The following is a 22,071-nucleotide window of genomic DNA, read 5'->3' as shown; positions in this document are numbered from 1 at the left end:
AAAATAGTGAAAATGCAAAGTATTTTTATTGCACAGATGAAAATGACCTTGAGCCAAAAAATACTCCTTTCTGGGATCTCATAAGTATGTGAGCAGGGACTCACACTATTTTGGCAATAAAATTTGAAAATCTGGAAAAGGCACCATTCCCTGAGCCCAGGAGTATTAATGTGCACATAGAAGCAATGGGTGATGGGTAGTAAAAGAATATTGATTATAATACTGTGTAAGTAGTTACAGAAATGAAGTTTATATATGTGCATGTGTTTTTTTGTTGGGTGTACGTTAATCTTTGATTTCCTTTATTTTCTCTCCTTTCTTCTATAACAGGTTTTCTCAACTTTGCCATTCTTAGATCTTTTTGGTGATATAATTCTTCATTGGGCTGTAAAGGTGCTGCCCTGTGCATTGGAGGGTTTTTAACAGCATCCCTGGCCTCTGCCCACCAGATGCCTTAGCATCCTCCACTTGTAACACTCAAAATTATCTTCAGACATTGGGGGCAAAATTGTCACCAGGTGAGAACCACCACCCTGCTACTTTATATGAGAAATGCTGGTCCTCATATAACATAGCAGCTAGATGGGGACTGTGTATTGCCTGGAGAACCTGGACTTGAAGGCTTATGGTGACTTCCACTGGTATCTCCAGCAACAGACTATCTGTGGTCCCAGCTCCTTTTGGGCAGGTCCATTGAGATTCCAGCTTCTCAAATATGCTTCTTCCTTTTGATGATAGGGTACTATAGTGCATATTCAACTTTATTGATTTGACAGTTCAGAGAGCACCCAGTTCGTGACAGGCAATTCAGGTCCCATGGTCACTTGATATCTCCTGGTTAGTTGTGTACTCTTTGTCAAGGCCTTATTAGAAGCCAGGGGTGGCTTCTCAGAAGAAGAGATGTCACTGAGGAGAGTATGCCTTTGCTCCCACACCCTGGAAGTCTGTGCTGTGATTCTCCTTTTGGGACTTGCAAAGGTCCCTTACAGCTTCCTGATTTGCCACAGACACCTTGAATAAGGCTGGGTTGGCTGGGGCAACCTCCATCCTCATGTGCTTCACTCCCTCAACGGCAGCACCTACTCTTGTTTCTGTAGAAGTTTCTTCTGGGAGCTCTGCTATGCTAATCATTGCCCCAAAGAGGGAACTGGCAGGCACAGCTCTGCTGGGTATTTTTCCAATGCCTCATTCTCATGCATAAATCAATTATTAGCATTTGTTTTCTCCAGCTTGTTAATTAAGCACAGATACTGTGTCTGTATGTTTCAGTGACTGAGTTGTCACGGCACCTAATTTGCAAGAAAACATAGTTAGGCTGAGTTCCCTTTCCCCAGCTCTCCATGTGCAGTGGGCAGCACCTTAAATACTCACTGGTGTGTGCCTCTAAGTATTAACAGTGTATAGATAAGGACCCTACAATCAGCCTTCCTTGTGGTTCCAGAATCTGTCTCGATAGCATCCCAGAAGATGCCCAGAGGAGAGAGGAGAGTCACAGTAGTGATGAAACAAGGCATTCCACTGTTGAGAAAACTTCCATTGTTAGAAAGCTACTTCTTGTATTGAACTTTGTGTAAGTAGGCTTGAAAGTCAGCTCTCAAGTTCCAGCTTATTCCCTCTTAGGTATTTTAGTTTCAGTTAAGAGACCTTGGTTATTGTCTTAAGGTCCCAAGAGTTTACTTTCCGAAGATATGTTGAGCTGAAACTAAAAGGTCTTCCTTTAAAAAATAGAGCTTTCTATTAACCACAACACAAAGAAAGAAAAACCCCAAAATATCAAACAAAGCCCAATTGTTCCTTGAGTAGGAAGTATCTTTCAGTTCACCTTAAATTTTCCTATTACACATTAAATCTTTCTTTATTGAATTATAATCGACATACAATATTATATTAGTTTCAGGTATACAACATAGTGATTTGATATTTTTATACATTACAAAATGATCACCTCAATAGGTCTAGTTACCATCTGTCACCATACAAAATATTATTCCCTATGCTGAACATTATATCCCATGACTTATTTATAACTGGAAATTTGTACCTCTTAATCTCTTTCATGTATTTTCCTCATCCCACTGCCCCCTCCCCTCTGGCCACCACCAGCTTTTCCTGTATATAAGTCTGTTTTGTTCGTTTTATGTTTCAGATTCCACATATAAGTGACACCATAGGATATTTGTCTTTCTCTGTCTGACTTAATTTAGCATAATACCTTTTAGATCCATCCATGTTGTTACAAATGACAAGATTTCATTCTTTTTTAAGGATGAATAATATTGTGTGTGTGTATATATATATAAATAACACATCTTCATTCAGGTATTGATGGACACTTGGATTGCTTCCATATCTTGGTTATTGTCAACAAAGCTGCAATGAATGTAGGAGGGATACATATATTTTTTTGGATTAGTGTTTTCATTTTCTTTGGGTAAATACAGAGAAGTGGAATTACTGGATCCTATGGTAGTTCTGTTTTTAGTTTTTGAGGAATCTCCATACTGTTTTCCACACCAATTTATGTTTCCACCAGTGGTGTACATGGGTTCCCTTTTCTCCACATCCTTGCCAACACTTATTTCTTTTCTCCTCCTCCTCCTCTTCCTCCTCCTCCTCCTCCTCCTCCTCCTCTTCCTCCTCCTCCTCCTCCTCCTCCTCCTCCTCCTCCTCCTCCTCCTCCTCCTCCTCCTCCTCCTCCTTCTTCTTCTTCTTCTTCTTCTTCTTCTTCTTCTTCTTCTTCTTCTTTTTGATAATAGCCATTCTGACAGGTGTGAGGTGCTGCCTCATTGTAGTTTTGATTTGAATTTCCCTGTTGATTAGTCATGTTGATCATCCTTTCATGTGCCTATGGGCTATCTGTATGTCTTCTCTGGAAAATGGTTCAGGTCCTCTGCCCACTTTTTACCCAGAGTTTTATTGTTAGTGAGATGTAGGAGTTCATTATATATTTTGAATATCAACATTGTTTTGTAAGTCTCTTCCATCATTCAGTAGGTTGCCTCTTCATTCTTTTGATAGTTTCTATTACTGTGGAAAAGTTTTTTAGTTTGATATAGTCTCATTTTATTTTTTTTTTTATTGTTGCCCTTGCGTAAGGAGACCTATCCAAAAAGTATTACTAAGACCAAAGCCAGAGAGCTCACTGCTTCTCTTTTATTTTAGGAGTGTTATGGTTGCAAGTCTTAGCTTTAAGAATTCAATCCATTTTTGAGTTTATTTTTATAGATGTTGTACAAAAGCTTCATTATTCTGCATGTATCTGTCCAGCCTAACCAACACCATTTACTGAAGAGACTGCCTTTTTCCCCCAGTGTCATAGATTAGTTGGCCATATAAGTGTGGATTTATTTCTGGGATTTCTATTTTGTTCTATTGATATGCATCTATTTTTGTGCCAGTAACACACTGTTTTGATTACTGTAGCTTTGTTTAGTATATAGGTTGAAATCAGAGAGTGTGATGTCTCCAACCTTTCTTCTTCTTTCAAGATTGCTTTGACTCTTTGGGATCTTCTCTGTTCCATACAAATAGCATTACTCTACTTATGTGAAAAATGCCATTGGTATTTTGATGAGGATTGCATTAAATCTATAGATTGTTTTGCATTGTAGGAGCATTCTAACAATATTCTTCCAATCCATTAGCATGGAATACTTTTTCTCTGTGTGTGTGTTCCTCAGTATTTTTCATCAGTGTCTAGTTTTCAGAATACAGGTCTTTCACCTTTTAGATTAAATTAATTATTACATATTTTATTGTTTTTGATGAAACTGTAAATGGGATTGTTTTCTTAATTTCTTTTTCTGTTTGTTAGTATATACAATAGATTTCTGTATATCCTGGAGGTTTACTGAACTCATTTCTTCTAATAGTTTTTTGATAGAGTTTAGGATTTTCTATATGTAGTATGTCATCCTCAAATAGTGATACTTTTACTTATTTCTTTCTAATTTGGATGCCTTTATTTTTTTCATGTCTGATTGCTGTGGCTAGGACTTCCAGTACTATGTTGAATAGAATGGTGAGAATAGGCATTCTTGTCTTGTTCCTGATCTTAGAGGAAAAGCTTTTAGCTTTTCTCTGTTGAATATGATATTAGCTGTGGGCTTGTCATATGTGGCCTTTCTTATGTTGAGGTACATTTCCTCTATTCCCACTTTGTTGAGAGGTTTTTTTTTAAATTTATCCTAAATGGATGTTGAATTTTGTCAAGTGCTTTTTTGCATCTTTTGAGGTGATTATATGGCTTTTATGCTTTGCTTTGTTAATGTGGCATATTTATTGACTGGTTTTTGTGGATATTAAACTATCCTTGCATCCTAGGAGTAAATCCCACTTGATCATAAAGTATGCTCCTTTTAATGTGTTATTGAATTTGGTTTGCTATATCTTGAGGATTTTTGCATCTGTGTTAATTAGGGATATTGGCATGTAATATTTATGTGGTGGTGTCTGCTTTTGTTATCAGGGTACTGCTAGCTTCATAAAATGAGTTTGGAAGTGTTCCTTCTTTCTCAGTATTTTGGAATAATTTGAGGAGGATAGATATTAACTCTTTTAAATATTTGGTAAAATTCACCTGTGAAGCCATCTGGACCTGGACTTTTGTTTGTCAGGAGTGTTTTGATTATAGGAGTGTTTGTATTTCATTACTGGTAATATATTCCAATTTCCTATATTTTCATGATTCAGTCTTGGAAGATAGTATGTTTAGAAAAAAATAGATAAATTCCTACAGGTTGTCTAATTTGTCGGCATATTATTATTTATAGTTTTATAATGCTTTGTATTTCCTTGGTATCAGTTGTACTTTTTCCTATTTCATTTCTGATCTTATTTGTTTGGTTTTCTCACTTGGTTAAAGGTTTGTCAATTCTGTTTATCTTTTCAAAGAACCAGCTCTTAGTTTCATTTTCTTTGTTTCTTTTTTTTTAGTCTATATTTCATTTATTCCCATTCTTATCTTTTTTTTAAGATTTTATTTATTCATTTGTGAGAGACACAGAGGGGCAGAGACATAGGCAGAGGGAGAGGCAGGCTCTCCGCAGAGAGCCCAATGTGGGATTTGATCCCATGAGACTCCAGGATCATGCCCTGAGTTGATGATGTAGATCAACTGCTGAGCCACCCAGGCTTCTAACCTTTATCAATTCCTTCCTTTTAGCAACTTTGGGCCTTGTTTGTTCTTCTTTTTTTCAGTTCCTTTGGGTGTAAGGTTAGATTGAGATTTGTGTTTCTTGAGGTAGTCTGTATGGCTATGAACTTCCCTCTCAGAACTCCTTTTGCTGCATCCCCAGAATCTTGGGACATGTTTTCCATTTTCATTCGTCTCAAGGTATTTTTGGTTTCCTCTTTGATTTCTTCGTTGACCCATTGATTGTTTAATAGCATGTTGTTTATCCTCCAATTATTTGTGTTTTTTCCAGTTTTTTTTCTTGTAGTTGATTTCCAGTTTCATACTGTTAAAGTTGTAAAAGAAGTTGGATATGATTTAAAACTTAAATTTATTGATATTGTTTTGTGGCCTAACATATGATTTATCCTGGAGAATGTTCCATGTGTACTTGAAAAGAATGTGTATTCTGCTTTTTGGATGAGGGGTTCTGTATATATCTATTAAGTCCATCTGGTCTAATGTATTGTTTAAGGCTTACGTTTCCTTATTGATTTTTCTGCCTGGATGATCTATCTATTAAGGTAAGTGTAGTGTTAAAGTTCCCTACTATCATTGTGTTGCTGTCTATTTCTCCCTTCATCTCCATTAATATTTGTTTTATGTATTTATGTGCTCTTATATTGAGTACATAAATATTTAAAAATGTTGTACCGTCTTGTCTGCTTGATCTCTTTACCATTATGTAATGCCCTTCTTTGTCTTTTGTGACAGTCTTTGTTTTAAAGTTGGTTTTGTCTAAGTATTGCTGTCCCAGCTTCTTTTCATTTCCATTTTCAGATTTTCAGTCTGTGTCTTTAGTTTTGAAGTGAGTCTCTTCTAGGCAGCATGTGGAAGGGTCTTGTCCATTTTTATTTTTATGTTTTGGTCCATTCAGCCACACTCTTTTGATTGGAGCACTTAGTCAATTTACAATTAAAGAAATTATTGATAAGTATGAATTATTGCTATTTTGTTAATTGTTTTATGGTGGTTTCTGTAGTTCCTCTTTGTTCCTTCTGTCTCTCTTCCCTTGTGGTTTGATTGTTTTCCTTAGTATTATGTTTAGATTTTTTTTTCTCTAATTCCTTTGTGTATTCACAAGTTTTTTCTTTGTGGTTACCGTGGAGTTCCCTTATAAAATCTTATGTATGTAACAATCTTTTAAAAGTTGATAGTAAGTTATTGTGAATACTTTCCAAAGCCTTATATCTTTATTCCCACCAATTTCTTTTTTTAAAATTTTTATTTATTTATTCATGAGAGTAAGAGAGAGAGAGAGAGAGGCAGAGACACAGGCAGAGGGAGAAGCAGGCTCCATGCAGGGAGCCCGACATAGGACTCGATCTCAGGACTCCAGGATCAGACCCTGGGCTGAAGGCAGGCACTTAACCACTGAGCCACACAGGGATCCTCCCCACCAATTTCTATTTTTGATGACGTTTTATATCTTTTTATGTATACCTGAACTAATTATTATATTTTTAATTACTACATTTGTCTTTTATCCTTCATACTTGCTTTATAAGTAGCTCATCCTCTACCTTTTAGTTATTTTTTTATACTGAAATTTTAATTTTTGTGTGTTTTCTTATTATTAATTAGTGCCTTTTAGTTTTGGTTTAGAGAAGTCCTTTAATATTTCTGGTAAGGCTGGTTTAGTGGTAAAGAACTTCTTTAGGTTTGGTTATCTTGAAAACTCTTAAGCTCTCCTTTAATTCTGAATGATAGCATTCCCGGGTAGAGAATTAATTGGTTGGTAGTTTTTCCCTTTCAGCACTTAATTTAAATCTCTTTGTATTGTGAACATAGCTTTGGGGCTTCTGGCCATTTATTTCCATTTACAGATGGGAAACCTCTGGTCCAGGAGGGCTAAGTAGCTGCCTTCAGTGTCTATAGAAAGTCTTAGTACTAGGATTCAAATCTTTCTTCACTGGGAGACAGAACCCTTGTGTTTTCCACCATTCCACCTAAATGCGGAGCCTCTGACAGGTGAGATTTAGTATATGACTGCTTTCTGAAAATGAAAGAGAAAGCTTTAGTTTGTTGGGCAATTTTTCTTCTCCTAAAACAGAAGTATACCAATCACCTGTATTTGCAGAATGATAAAACCCTAATTTCCAACTTGTTCATAAGTTTTCTTGCCATCTGACTTTTTATGACTACTTTTGTTGATGTTTGATGAAAACTTGTTCTGAGCTTAGTCTTTGCTAGAGCTATTGTTTTGAATTTATCTGCTAGAGTCATCATAGGAACCAGCCTTCTGTGGTAGTTACAAGGCCTTGGCTTATATTGGACACCACCAATTTCTATAGGGGCCAGGGTCCTTCCAGATCAGCATTTGGACAACACATTGACCCTAACAAGGCCATCAAGGACCCACTCAATACTAAGTGGGCACTTAGCATGTACCAAACATTATGCTACCAAGTAGAGTTCGCATTGTACCTACTTGGAAGAAATATTTTTGGAATGTACGCAGAGGCATAAATCATACATTATTACAAGTAAATAAAAAAACAGGAGATTTTAAATATGGAGTTTTGCCAGTTGATCTGGTCTTTCAGGTCTCAGAACAATCCATTAGCTCAGAAGGTCTCAATCTCTGGAGATGAGCAGCAACTATCTGGGAACATCAGCAGCCCAAACAGTCTCATTACTAATTTCTAAGTATTACGAATGTCTATCCTCCCACATGATGACTGAGACCTTGACCAGGGACCTGTACTTTTTTGTCAGTGTGCATGAATTCGATTCTTTCTTTCTTTCTTTCTTTCTTTCTTTCTTTCTTTCTTTCTTTCTTTCTTCTTTCTTTCTTTCTTTCTTCTTTAAGATTTTATTTATTTAATCGTGAGAGACACACAGAGCAAGAGAAGCACAGGCAGAGGGAGAAGCAGGCTCCGTGCAGGGAGCTCGATGTGGGACTCGATCCTGGGTCTCCAGGATCACGCCCTGGGCTGAAGGTGGTGCTAAACCACTGAGTCACTCGGGCTGCCCAATTTGATGCTTTCTTAATAATTCACGTATATATGTAATATAATACTGTTTTTGAACACCGGTTCACTGCTAGGCATTTGTAACATACACATCTCCTCTTTTTAACATCCTCTGAAGCTTATATTATCCTTTTGTAGATGAGGACACTGAGGCTGAGGTTAAACAATTTGCCATGGTCACATGGTAAGTGGCAAATCTGAATCAACTCCTGTTGGCTTATCTCTCTCTCTCTCTCTCTGTCTTTCCCTCCCCTTCTCTACCTCCTCCACCCCCACCCTGCCACCTCCTTCCTTCTCTCCTGCCTACCTGTACCAGATTATCAACTAGAAGAGCCCTGGGGCTGTCTGTTCTGGACACTCATACCTACTCTGTAGTCCTCACTGTCTGCATTTCTCCTGGGATACTCTGGTGAAAGTGGCTGTATGGTGGTGTCTTTCCTAGTCTGCTGGTCCATGTAGGAGAGATGGGGTCCAGAGCTTTGTTGTCTCTGGATGGGGACCCCCATGGATGGGGTAGCTCTCTTAGGGGTGGATATGTACTGTTTTGCTGCATTAAAAGTTGCAATATATCTGCAGCCACCACAAAGGTGGGTGACCTCAGCTAAGTGCTTGATCCTGACTTCTCCTGAGAATCAGGATGCGCAGAGAGAGGATGTTGGTGAGGAGGAGGAGAGGATCATGCTATTTCCTGTGGAGCCCACCACTCTCTCTTGCTTCCTCCTGTCTTAGCTGAATGACATTTGTGCCAGCTGCTCCCAAAGAGAGTCACTTTGGTGAAATGTCACAGGCTTCAGCACGAATGATCATTCTCCATCCTTCACTTCTCTCCCTGCTGCCTCCCTTCCACCCCTTGAGTGTCTTTTTTATTTTGAAAGGACACCACCTTGAAATTCAAGTGTGGGGAGATAAAAGTAATTACCTTTTCTCTTCAGGTTTCCCTCTCAGAAAGCCTCCAAATCATCTTTGGCTGAAACACAGGGATTATTCCAGAGGGAAAATGTTATTAGTTGCAGCTTTGCCTGCTTCCCTCTCTGGGTTTCACCCACTACTTTTCTCCCATGCTAAGGGTGATGATGATAGTGCCTCTGATTGCTCTGCCATTCTGGGAGGGCCAAGGGCCTTCCCTCAGCAGAGGTCAAGTGTCTCACCCAGTGTCACACAAGTGTTACCTGGATTCACAGCCAGGCCACTCCGACTCCACAGCCATGCTCATAAATAACTTTGCTGTGTAATTTCAGTGACTATATTTGCAGAACCAAAGATTGGGAGATATTTTCTGACAAATGATTTGCTTTCCCTGCTTGTTTTTTAAATTTCTATTACAAAAAGCCATTTGGAGTTACCAAAATGAAATCTTATTTTGCTATATATTTAATAAAATCACCATTGGAAAGAATAATTCTATGCCTGGGATTATCCCAGGTAACCCAGCACACAAGTTGCTGTTTGGTGGGAATATACTTGACCAGGAGCTATGAAGAGTCTTAATTCTGGTTCAGTTTTAGCTTTAACTAGCTGTGTGATCTCGGTTAATTTACTGCACCTCTGGGACTTATTTCCTTAGTTGATGAAGTGAGAGAGGTGGGTCAGATGATATTTCAGGACCTCTCTGGCACTGGTGTTCAATGACCTTGAAATTCTAGGTGCAGACTTCATTATTTGGACTGTCACCAGTATATAGATGAGATTCTAACTTTAGATGTGATTTTGCTCCTTTCCTGCTTTGGGCAAATCTTGGCAACATCTCAGTCTAGTCCTTTGCCAGTCCTGTACCCTGGGGAGCCTGCTTTCTTTTTTACCAGACTGAACCCTGGGAACTTATTATTTTTTTTTTTCATTAAAATGATCTCTTGGACTTGCCTCCATGCTGACTTCTTTCTCTTCCTTCATGCTTTTGTGTGTGGTGTCCTCCCACGCAGCCTCCGCCCAGCTGCCCCCTGGTATTCCCAGCCCCTCACTTCCTGATGCTGTTCTGTCGTGCCTCATCTAGTGTCTTCCCTTTCTCTCTGTCATATGTCAGTCTCTGTGCTGGCTCCTTCCTTTTCACATAAAACACAGGCTCAGCTCTCCCTGTACTGAAAGGGACAAATAAACAAACCTTGGCTCTGCTGTCCCTAATACAGAGGATAAAATTTTCTTCCCTTCCCATTGCTTCCTCTCCTGATTGCTCCTACACCATTTAAATTTCCCTGCCCTTTTTCATACTTTGCAATTGTCCTCTTAAAGATAACCAGAGATAGCCTATTCTTGAAATCCAATAGCTGTTTCTCCTCATTTTCCTTGACCTTTCGGCAGTGTCTGGCACTGTCACTTCTACCTTTCTAAAACACTCTTATTTGGCTTCAATTGTCACTACACTGTCCAATGCTGTCTCCTTCACCTTGGGATATTCTAACTTTGACTCATTTTTTACTCTTTGTCAGAGATCGCATCTAATCTCATGTCTTCCACTAAATCTCTTTGAGATTTTGACACAAATTTCAAACTGCCTTGGGAATGGAATACCATTGCCACCTCATTCAGCCTGGTTGTAGTGAAATTTGCCATTCTTGGCCCAAAGCAGACTTTTGGCCAAGATTTCCCACCCAGATTTCCTGTTGCTGTCCATTTGCTGTCATTCACTTAAAGTGGATTTGAAACCTAATTGATGTCCCTCATTCCTCCTTGTCCCTTAGCTACTCCTCATTCATCAGTCAGTAAACTGCTCTATTTGTTCCTCATAAAGTCTCTCAAATGTATAGCCTCTCTCTGTTTCCACTGCTGCTATCTCAGCTGTGACACACAAATTATCCCTTAACTAGCCTTTAATTTCTTGATCCTCCAACCCATCCTAATTTCCTCTATGCCAATATCTTTCTAAAAGTATTACTTTGCACACTTAACTGTATTCTTTTGCTTAGTGCGTTCCCAATCACTAAACAAACTTGCAGAGCATCCCAGATTAGCATCCCAAACTCTCAGGTTGATGGTCAGAGGCACCCCAAATTTGGCCCTAATCTATTCCACTCTTACCTCTCATAGGTACTCTTCTCCTTAGACAAAGGGCACATGCTTTGTCTACCTTTTTGTGTATGAAAAGCTTGTACCTCCTCAATTCCATGTTCTTGGGTAAGTAAATGGGTCTCCATGAGACCTTCTTGACCTATAAAAAAGTAATAATTTCTCCTCTGATTTCCTTAGGTGATTGTGAAGATAAAATTCATTTATTCAACAAACATTTGTTGGAGAGGTACTTGATTATAGATTTTCTATATATTTATGCTCCAAGTTCTGGGAATTTGCAAAGATAAATAAATTACAGCCCCTCCTTTGAGTTGCTCTGGACATTGGGGAAACATATTTAGGAAACACGCAGCATCAGTAGGATGGGATGAGCAAGAATTTGCTAGGCTGGTGAGTACACCATGGGCACACCCTGGCCCTTCCCCTCCAACCTGAGACCTGCTGGTCTACCTGTCCTCCTTCCATTCCCTGAGGGCCCAGCTGTCCCTAATGTGAAAATGAGTGATAATGGATGCTAATTCAATGTGTTACTTCTTCCAGGTGACATATTTACATTTTAATAGGACACAATTCAAGAGAGGATATTTTAAGCCCTGTGGCAGGTGGATGGAGACATTTTTTGAGTTAGTGTTTAGGGAGCCTCCAGTCATACTGTGTAGGTACCCACTGATTCTATTCATGGGGTTGGCTCCACTCAGGAGTCCAGAGAGGAGTATTCCTCTCCAGGCTGTGCTGCCTCCCCATGTTATCTAAGTACTCTGGAGCGTGGGATTCTCAGTACAGTGACGGATGAGACATCTGTTCCATGATGGGCTATTACTAACAATTCATTACTGCAAAATGGACTTACCCTCATTAGCCCAGGAGCTCTGAGTTTAATGTGGCATTCTGCAATCTCACAGATTCTGCTGCACACATTGAAGGCGTGCATCACATTTTATAGAGCCAGGAAACCTGAACTTCAGAAAACAATGGAGATTTAGCATGCCTCTTGAATTGGTTGACATATTTACTCTTCATGAATAAGCCTGTTTTGTAGCAAATACTGTAGCTTACAGCTTCATTATTAGAAATTAGCTCGCCCCACTGCTCTGTTCAAGGACGCAGTTCTCCTTGGGGAACAGTTTTGTCCTTATCATTCAGGTGCTTGCTGTCAGGTGAATAGGTTTCTGAAGTTCTGGCCTGGGAATGTTTCTCTAGGGGTGGTTCTAGGGAAGGGGCTAGGTCTATGTCTCCAGCTGTCCCTTCTTCTTGACTCACGTGTGTGAAATCTACAAATCTGGCCATTTTGGAAAGGTTTCTTTTTTCCTTTGTAATGCCTTCCAGCAAAACCATAGTCATATAGTCACACTTTTTGGGGGCAGTGAATTATCCAGAACCAGTAATCAGTTCAGATATTGCACAATAGACATGGTGTCAATTTCCTAAACTTTCATTATTACAGGCCCTGCTGTCAATGCATGAACTCCCTGCCTGGCTCAACTTATCCTTGGGAAATTACACAGCCAGTTGTCACACTCCCACAAAATGACAGTTCTTCTAGGCTGCTTTTTCTTCAATAGCTTAGGAATCGATCTCTAAGGTGTCTTCTAGCTAGAAATTTGTGTTGCCATTTACCAAAATATCAGTCAAAGATTGGGGGATTCTTTAAAACCTATGTCCCAAATTCTATATGTCTTGCTTCATTGGTTGTAGTGACGGTGGAAGAGATGACTTTGGGGCCAAATCATGATCAATTTAGTTTATTTTTTCCCCGTAAGAGTTAAACTTGGTACTTTATTTTCCTCACTCTGATGTGTCTCACAAATACATAGTAGCTTGTTCTCTAGGCTAAAAGGTACTTATTCACTCAACCATCCATCCTTTGCACAAATAGTTATTGTATGTTCATTATATGCAAAGTGCTTTAGGTGCTGGGACTGTGCTGGGCATGAGTTTCCCAAGACACTCTTCAGCTCCTGCATAGACAGAATTCAATTAGAGGCATCAAGGGCTTGTGGAGTATTTGCAGGAGATCAGGCCCTGGGGTTACAGGAAACCTAGACACCCCTTGGAAGGTACACACAGTGTACCTGCAGGTCAGACTGAGTTACATGTTTTCATGTTTAGTGTCCTTCTTCCCCAAGCCTGCTGCTTTCCTGCTCAGTGAAGAGGACTTCCACCTGGAGACTATATTGCTATTAGGATTTTCGTCTTAGATCCTTGAAGGTTTCCCCTATGAATTAATGGAAATGTTGGGAGAATGCCCTTATGTTTCAGCAGAACCATACTACCCATTGCCTTATGAGCTTATGCTTCTTTCCTCCCACCAACTTCTGTTCACTTCTGCATTGTACTAGTCTTGATTTGAAATCAAAGGTCCTGTCTAATTTCCATTAACTCAGGAGAGGATGTGTGACATGAGGCAAGTTTTGATCCATTCATCAGTTTGAGGACATTTGGATTGTTTTTACTTTTTGACTATTATCAACAAGGCTGCTATGAATATTCGAGTAGAAGCTTTTATGAGGACATAGGATTTTATTTCTCTTGGGTGTATATCTAGGAGTGGAATTGCAGGGTCATAGGGTAAGTCTGTCTTGTTGAACTACCAGACTGGTCTCCAAAGTAGCTGCATCATTTCACACGTCTACCAGTGATATCTGAGAGCTCTACTTTTTCTATATCATTGCCAACACTTGTCTGACTTTGTTATACTCATCCTAGTGAGTGTTGAGTGCTATCTCATTTGGTTTTACTTTGCATTTCCTTGATGACTAATGACATTGAGCATCTTTTCATATGCATATTGGACATTTGTGTATATTCTCTGGAAAAATTCCTATTCAGATCCTTTGCCCATTTTAAAATTGAATTGTCTTTTTGACTGAGTTGTAATAAGTTTATGTATTTTAGATACAAAGTTTCTTACCAGATCTGTGATTTGCCTATACTTCCTCCAATTTTGTGGATTGGATAAGTTTTCAAGCTTCTTCTCATCTTAGAAGATATTTGCAAATAACATGTCAGATAAACGGCTAGTATCTAAGATCTATAAAGAACTTATCAAACTCAATGCCCAAAAAAACAAATAATCCAGTTAAGAAATGGGCAGAAGACATGAACAGACATTTCTCCAAAGAAGACCTACACATGGCCAACAGGCACATGAAAAAATGCTCCACATAACTTCCCATCAGGGAAATACAAATCACTTTATACCAGTGAGAATGGCTAAAATTAACAAGACAGGAAGCAACAAAGGTTGGAGAGGATGTGGAGAAAAGGGAACCCTCTTACATTGTTGGTGGGAACGCAAGCTGGTACAGCCACTCTAGAAAAACAGTATGAAACAAAAAAAAAGAAAAACAGTATGGAGGTTCCTCAAGGAGTTAAAAGTTTTGAGGAACCTAGCTAGAGTTACCCCAAGACCCAGCAATTGCACTACTGGGTATTTACCCCAAAGATTCAGATGTAGTGAAAGGATGGGACAACTGCACACCAATGTTCACAGCAGCAATGTCCCCAATAGCCAAACTGTGGAAGGAGCCACAATATCCTTTGACAAATGAATGGATAAAGATGTGGGGTGTGTGTGTGTGTGTGCGTGTATACACAATGAAATGTTACTCAGCCATCAGGAAGGATGAATACTTGCTATTTAAATCAATATGGATGGAACTAGAGGGTATTATGCTGAGTAAAATAAGTCAGTTGGAGAAAGACCATTATTATACGATTTCACTCATATATGGAATATAAGAAATAGTGAAAGGGACCTTAAGGGAAGGAGGGGAAACTGAATGGGGAAAAGTTAGAGAAGATAAACCATAAGAAACTCTTGACTCTGGGAAACAGAGTTGCTGAAGGGGAGGTGGAAGGAGTGAGAGGGGAAGTGGGGATGGAGTAACTGGGTGATGAGCATTAAGGAGGGCACGTGATGGGATGAGCACTGGATATTATGCTCTATGTTGTCAAATTGAATTTAAATAAATTTGGATAAAAATACTGAATTTATCTTAAGTCCCAATAATTCATTTTTGCTTTTGTTTCCTTTGCCTTCATAGATGTATCTTGCAAGAAGTTGCTGTGGCCAAGTTCAAAAAGGGTGTTGCCTGTGTTCTTCTCTAGGATTTTGATAGATTCTTGTCTCAGATTTAGATCTTTCATCCATTTTGAGTTTATCTTTGTGTATGGTGTAAGAGGATGGTCTAGTTTCATTCTTCTTCATGTGGCTGTCCAATTTTCCCAGCACTACTTATTGAAGAGACTGTCTTTTTTCCAGTGGATAGTCTTTCCTGCTTTGTCGAATATTAGTTGACCATAGAGTTGAGGGCATCATTTCTGGATTCTCTATTCTGATCCATTGATCTATGTGTCTGTTTTTGTGCCAGTACCACACTGTCTTGATGATTACAACCAGCTATGGTTTTCTATTTTAATATTCCCCTGGCTATTTGGGGGTCTTTTCTGATTCCACACAAATCTTAAGATGATTTGTTCCAGCTCTCTGAAGAAAGTCCATGGACTTAATCAAGATAAAAAGCTTCTGCACAGGGCAGCCCCAGTGGCCCAGCGGTTTAGTGCCGCCTTCAGCCTGGGGCACGATCCTGGAGTCCCAGGATCGAGTCCCACATCAGGCTTCCTGCATGAAGCCTGCTTCTCTCTCTGCCTGTGTCTCTGCCTCTTTCTCTCTCTCTGTCATGAATAAATAAATAAAATCTTAAAAAAAGCTTCTGTACAGCAAAAGAAACAGTCAACAAAACTAAAAGACAACCTACAGAATGGGAGAAGATATTTGCAAATGACCTATCAGATAAAGGGCTAGTATCCAAGATCTATAAAGAACTTATCAAATTCAACAGCAAAGAAACAAACAATCCAATCATTAAATGGGCAAAAGACATGAACAGAAATCTCACAGAGGAAGACATAGACATGGCCAACAAGCACATGAGAAAATGCCCCACATCACTTGCCATCAGGGAAATACAAATCAAAAACACAATGAGATACCACCTCACACCACTGAGAATGGGGAGGATTAACAAGACAGGAAACAACAAATGCTGGAGAAGATGTGGAGTAAGGGGAACCCTCTTGCACTGTTGGTGGGAATGTGAACTGGTGCAGCCACTCTGGAAAACTGTGTGGAGGTTCCTCAAAGAGTTAAAAATAGATCTACCCTACGACCCAGCAATTGCACTGTTGGGGATTTACCCCAAAGATACAGATGCAATGAAATGCCGGGACACCTGCACCCCGATGTTTCTAGCAGCAATGTCCACAATAGCCAAACTGTGGAAGGAGCCTCAGTGTCCATCGAAAGATGAATGGATAAAGAAGATGTGGTCTATGTATACAACGGATTATTACTCAGCCATTAGAAATGACAAATACCCACCATTTGCTTCGACGTGGATGGAACTGGAGGGTATTATGCTGAGTGAAATAAGTCAGTCGGAGAAGGACAAACATGATATGGTCTCATTCATTTGGGGAATATAAAAAATAATGAAAGGGAATAAAGGGTAAAGGAGAGAAAATGAGTGGGAAATATCAGAGAGGGAGACAGAACATGAGAGACTCCTAACTCTGGGAAATGAACAAGGGGTAGTGGAAGGGGAGGTCGGTGAGGGGATGGGGTGACTGGGTGATGGGCACTAAGGGGGACACTTGTTGGGATGAGCACTGGGTGTTATGTTATATGTTGGCAAATTGAACACCAATAGAAAATAATTAATAAAAAATACTGAATTAAAAAATATGGGCAAATATGTACAAAAACATAAAACTGTAAAAAAACAAAGTCTCATTTTAAACTTGAGATAATACTGGTATCTACACCTTAGATTAGGATTAAGTGAAATAATAAATGGAAATCACTTAACACAGGGTCTGAAACACATTAAACCCAATACATATTAGTTGTTTTGCTATTTTTTTCTGTCCTGTGGACAAGAGCCTTTGTTACATAATCTTGCTTTTTCCTGGACCTCTGGCCTCTGATATGAGACACCTCTGGAACCTTAGTTTTAGGCAGAAGCCTTCTGGCAAAGGGCAGGATAATAACAAGAACCAGGGTCATAGTGGCTGCTCTTTCTTGGAAATTTCTTACTTGTCAGCCTGGCTTCTAGTGCTGTGCAGGCTGGGGAAGGGTGGGGAAGAGGAACAGCAGCTGCCACTGAACTGTTTGCCCCTGCTGCTGCTGAGGATGTAGCTTGATCGGCCTGGAAGTCTGGGGTCAGCATGGAAGTCTGAGGCCACAAAGGCAGTGGACATTTTGTAGACCCTGTGGAATCAGGCCTTGGCATAAAGAAGTCAGGGGCCTAGTGCTCATCTGATGTGTTTTAAAATAGGGCCTAAGAAGGCCGTTCACTTGAGGGGTATCATCTTCAGTTAGAGCTGGGAACTTGAAGCAAGGGAAAAATCATGTTCCCGATGAGAGTTTTGCTGTTGCCATTGGCTGGTAGGCCACTGCTTAAACTGGGCAAGGTGTTTTCCAGGTGACTAGACCCAGGCTGAGGAAAAATTACCCCATTACCATGAGTATAGAATTTGGGAAACAACTGCCCATGTGGTTTCAAGGCTGGTAAAGATTAGATACTTATTTGTTAAGATTGTGTTAAAGCAAAGCCAGGCAGCACAACAGCTTCCTAGCATCATTTTCTCCTGTCAGTCCTATAACTAGTAGTGTTGAAGTTCCTCACAAACCCTGCAAAGTGGGACTATCCCCACATCCTTGTCAGTTGTTCATTTCCTCCTCTCTAGGTAGGTCTCTCCCAGCATTAAATATTTAGTTCTCACCTGTGTAAATATCTCACCAATATCCCACCAGGCAAGATATTGTGTGAACAAGGATAAAACATGGTCTTTTCCCTTAAAGGTAACCTTGATTAGGATCCCTAGAAGGCAGAGCCTGAGACACAAGTCTGCTAACATCTTATTGGCCAGAGAAAACCAGGAGTGGGAGCAAGGAACAAAGAGGGTGCCAGGCAGGGAAGGTGGAAGATGAAACACAAGGGCTGGCCACTGCTTGGTAGGAAGCACCAAAAATTGCTCAGTTTTGTGACCCCATTTCAGGGACAAGCTGCTGAATCTCAGGGCATTTTTTCAAAGGAACAGACAGGCAGAGAGGGGGCACTTTTCTCTCCTTCCCTTTCACCCAGTTTTGCCCTGAGGAGTTATGTAGTTTATATGACATGGTCCTCCTGAGGCCACCATTGAAACCAAATCATGCTGCACGCTGTGGTATGGTGCTTACTTGAGCTGGCTGGGTGCTGGTTGGCAGGATTCACACAGAGTCAACCACTCATGTGGAGCAAGTGAGCAAGGGCCTTGAGATGGGGGGGGGGGCGGCCAACAGGATCTGAGGGTCTCAGGGGAGGTTTCGAGACAGTTCTGACTGGCATTGCTCAGCTCTGCTAACGCTCTCCCATCATATCCAGCCCCCACACTAGAATACAAGTCTTTGTGGTGTGGGTTTTTTGTTTGTTTGTTTGTTTGTTTTTTGTAAGATACCCTCACTTTTTCCCTGAGGTAGAAATACAAATTCTAGTATTCACAAATTCTCCATCAAGGCTGTAACCTGCCACTCTCTCTGAAAAAAGTATAACTGAAAGAATCTACAGTGCCTACCTCTGCCACTTTAAGGTTTGAGGGTATAATTTGATACTCCTCACCCCAGCCCCCTCCTTCTAGATTTCTCTCCTCTTCAGCTAAAAGTCCTAGGTTGCTTGCCTAGTTGGTGCCTAGTAGGCTTCTCCACGTTAACATGGATACAAATCCCCTAATGGTTGTGGTAAGTTTTTATTGGGTTTCAAGCACCAAAAAAAAAGCCTGAGTGAAACCCCTGGGTCACGGCAGTAATCCTCTCTGTGTCCATTGTCTGGCAACCACTTAGGTCCTTCTGGAAATAAACACCTGTCGTGGTCTGTTTGTCAGCTGGCACAAGGAGTTCCAGGTGACTTAGTTATGACCTCAGCGTCCAGTTCTGTGTAACCCTAACTTGGTAGAGCCTAGTTTGTAGACAGAGCACAAATTCTGCAAGTAGGGGATAGAGGCAAGTGTTCTGTCCATTTTTGGGTTCCCAGACTCAATCATGGTTGTTGGGGACATGGTACCATATAGGATATTGGTTTAGGGCATATCTCACTTTTCAGATGACAGTTCCCTAGCCCTCTGACATGTTGTCACTGAGCTGGTATCTTTGTTAATTTTGCCAGGCTTTCAGACTACTGCTTCTGGATGATGGGGAATGTTGTAAGACCAGTGGACCTCATGATCATGCACCCCCTTGTCTCCTTTCCTGGAGCCCCAAGAACTAGCATGGTGACTGGATGGTAGTTGGCTGGAGTCCATGTGTGGCTGTTCACCATAGTAACCATGGGGCTGAATCAGCGGTAAAGGGCCTGAGACAGGTAAGGCCAGGAGACTCTGAGAAGATGCATAAGAAGTATCTGATAGAGAAGGCTCATTCTCTGGTTCAGAATGCCAGATGCAAGCACCTATAAACACACAGCAGAAGAGATAGTGAACACTCTGGGAGTTTGGATGTGGTCAAGGTAGAGGGGATAACCATGGCCTTAGGTAGTTGGGGGTTTTCAAGTATGACTGACCTGCTCTCAGAGGTCACACAGACATGAGACTGGTGGCAAGGAAAGGGGAAGGTATTCCATATAGTCAAAACCAGTGTAAACAAGGGCCCAGATGTGGGAGTGCAGGAGGTTTACTCAGGGATCAGAACACAGACCAGTTTGAGCTGGGATGTGTGTATGTTGTTGGCGAGTAATAATAGGTGATTTTTTTTTTGAGCACTTAGTGTATGCTAGGTCCCATTGTAAGCTCTCAGTTGTATTACCTTATTTAATTATCATAGCTAAGTAGGCAAGGCCAGGCTAGAGCTAGATTTTGAGGTACCTTGAATGACCAACCAACTGAGGAGTTGGGCTTTTACCCTTGCCACACTGGGGTAGATGTGGGTCCCATGAGTTAAGACCAACTTCCTGCTAACATTTATGTTCTTAATTCCCTGGCACATGGGAAGGTTTACATGATTTCACTAGATATTAAAAACAGCTATCCTAAATAAAGCACTCATTATATTCCAGGCATTGGTGGGTTTTTTTTAAAGATTTTATTTATTTTTAAAAAGACTTTATTTATTTATTCATGAGACAGAGAGAGGTAGAGACATAGGCAGAGGGAGAAGCAGGCTCCTCACAGGGAGCCCGATGCGGGGCTCAATCCCTAGACCGGGATCATGCCCTGAGCCAAAGGTAGATGCTCAACTGCTGAGTCACCCAGGTGTCCCTCCAGGCATTTGTTTTAACTGCACAGAATAGATTATTAAATTGGAACACTGGAAAATGGGAAAGTGATATAGGCACTTTCCCATTTTACAGATGAAGAAGTAGAGGGCAGAGGTGTTATTTGTTCAATGTATTAGAATAATAATAGACCAGAGCCAGGTTTTAGACACAGCCGGTCTGACTTGACAATCCACACATGTAATCCTTATATTACATGGCCTCTCAAAAACCATTAAGGAGAAGCATTTGGAGACTTTTTTCGGAAAACAGGTGGTGGTGAAGGTTTTAAGAGGAGGTGAGTGCAAAGTCAGGCAGAGAACTGTTTTAAGAGGAAGGAGGTTGTGCTTTGTTGGGTCATAGGGTCTGTCTGCCTCCTCCAGAGAGAAGGCATATTCTCCAGGCCTCAAATGTTAGCAGACATGCAACTCTACACGTCAGTAGGTGGTTTGTGTGTATATGTTTTCTTTTCCCCCCACCGTGTATTTACACTCAAGATTGAGATAAACATCCATTTGCTTTAACACATGTGAAAATACCTTAGCAACTTCCTGCAGCTCTGGCCTGTTGCTAAGCAGTGACCCTAGTGTTACCATGGTAACATCATCCGAGACTCTAGAGCGCGGCTGGTACCAGTTTGTTGTTCCTGACGTAGCTTTGGGAAACCAGGTCAGCAGGGCCTGAGGAGCACATTTGCTCTCAGGCACAGCCTTGCTGTGTTTGGTCCTATCAGAAAGCTCTGTCCCTGCCTGAGGGAAGCTGCCCGGGGAGAGGTCCTCTCCAATGCCCAGCTGACAAGGCCTCTGGTCATATCTGTGGTGCTGCATCTTGCTGCTGTCTCCACATCACTGTGGAGCTGTGTGGAGTGGGTGGAGTTCAGGACGGATGTCTGAGAAGGCGTAGGGAGCAATTTCTCCACTCTGTTCCTGAGAAAGGCCCATTTCGATGTATCCCACAGAGGTGCTCTGGAACATTTGGGTTGTGGTCAGGCAAGCAGGGGGATCAGCACCAAACAGAATCCAGCTCAGAGACTGAAGAGACAGCTCACAGAGGGATGTGGGCAGGGCTAAGGGAACAGGTACAGGATCATGATGCACTGGAAACAGCAGCCAGAGGCCATGTCCACCCTGAGTGCTGAAGGGACAGCAGAGGAAGTAGTTTTGTAGAAACAGTTTCCCAGTTGTGGGAATCTGTTTGGAGGATCCAGAGCTGTGATGGAGGAGCCACCAGGGGTAGTGGTAGAAGGGTAGTGGAATGCAGCCCTGAGGAGGAAGGAGAGAAGGTGAGAGAAATGTCAGGAGCTCCTCTCCTCCCCTTGGTCTCCTGCCATAGCCTATTAGGTAGACATAACTGGAAATTTAGTAGCCCAGGTGTTGCAGTCTGTGAGGGCATCAGCCTCAGGGGCACAGAGTGGGGAACCAGGGAAGAATGGATTTGGCAGGTTGTACAGATGATAGATGGAGGGGACTGGGTGGGAGAAATGGGAAACAGACTAGTGTGACTGGGTTAACTCTAATGGAACCACGCAGGCCAGGAGGATCACAAACTCCCGACTAGACCTACCTGTGGTCTAGGCTGTGACCCAGAGAGCAGACAGTGCTGCAGACACTGCCAGAAAGCATGTTTCACAGGC

The 22,071-nt window shown here is 41.1% G+C and overlaps 1 pseudogene; it reads right to left on the bottom strand.

Moving 5' to 3' along the window:
- Window positions 1-17,412, bottom strand: part of LOC112925926 (large ribosomal subunit protein uL14 pseudogene) — an 82,892-nt pseudogene extending 65,480 nt beyond the window's left edge.
- Between the last annotated feature and the right edge of the window lie 4,659 nt (window positions 17,413-22,071).

Source organism: Vulpes vulpes, chromosome 12 (genome assembly GCF_048418805.1).
Source record: "Vulpes vulpes isolate BD-2025 chromosome 12, VulVul3, whole genome shotgun sequence".
In the NCBI taxonomy this organism is placed as follows: Eukaryota; Metazoa; Chordata; class Mammalia; order Carnivora; family Canidae; genus Vulpes; species Vulpes vulpes.
Note: the sequence above shows the minus strand (reverse complement) of the source record. Positions and strands in the feature narration are given on the sequence as shown.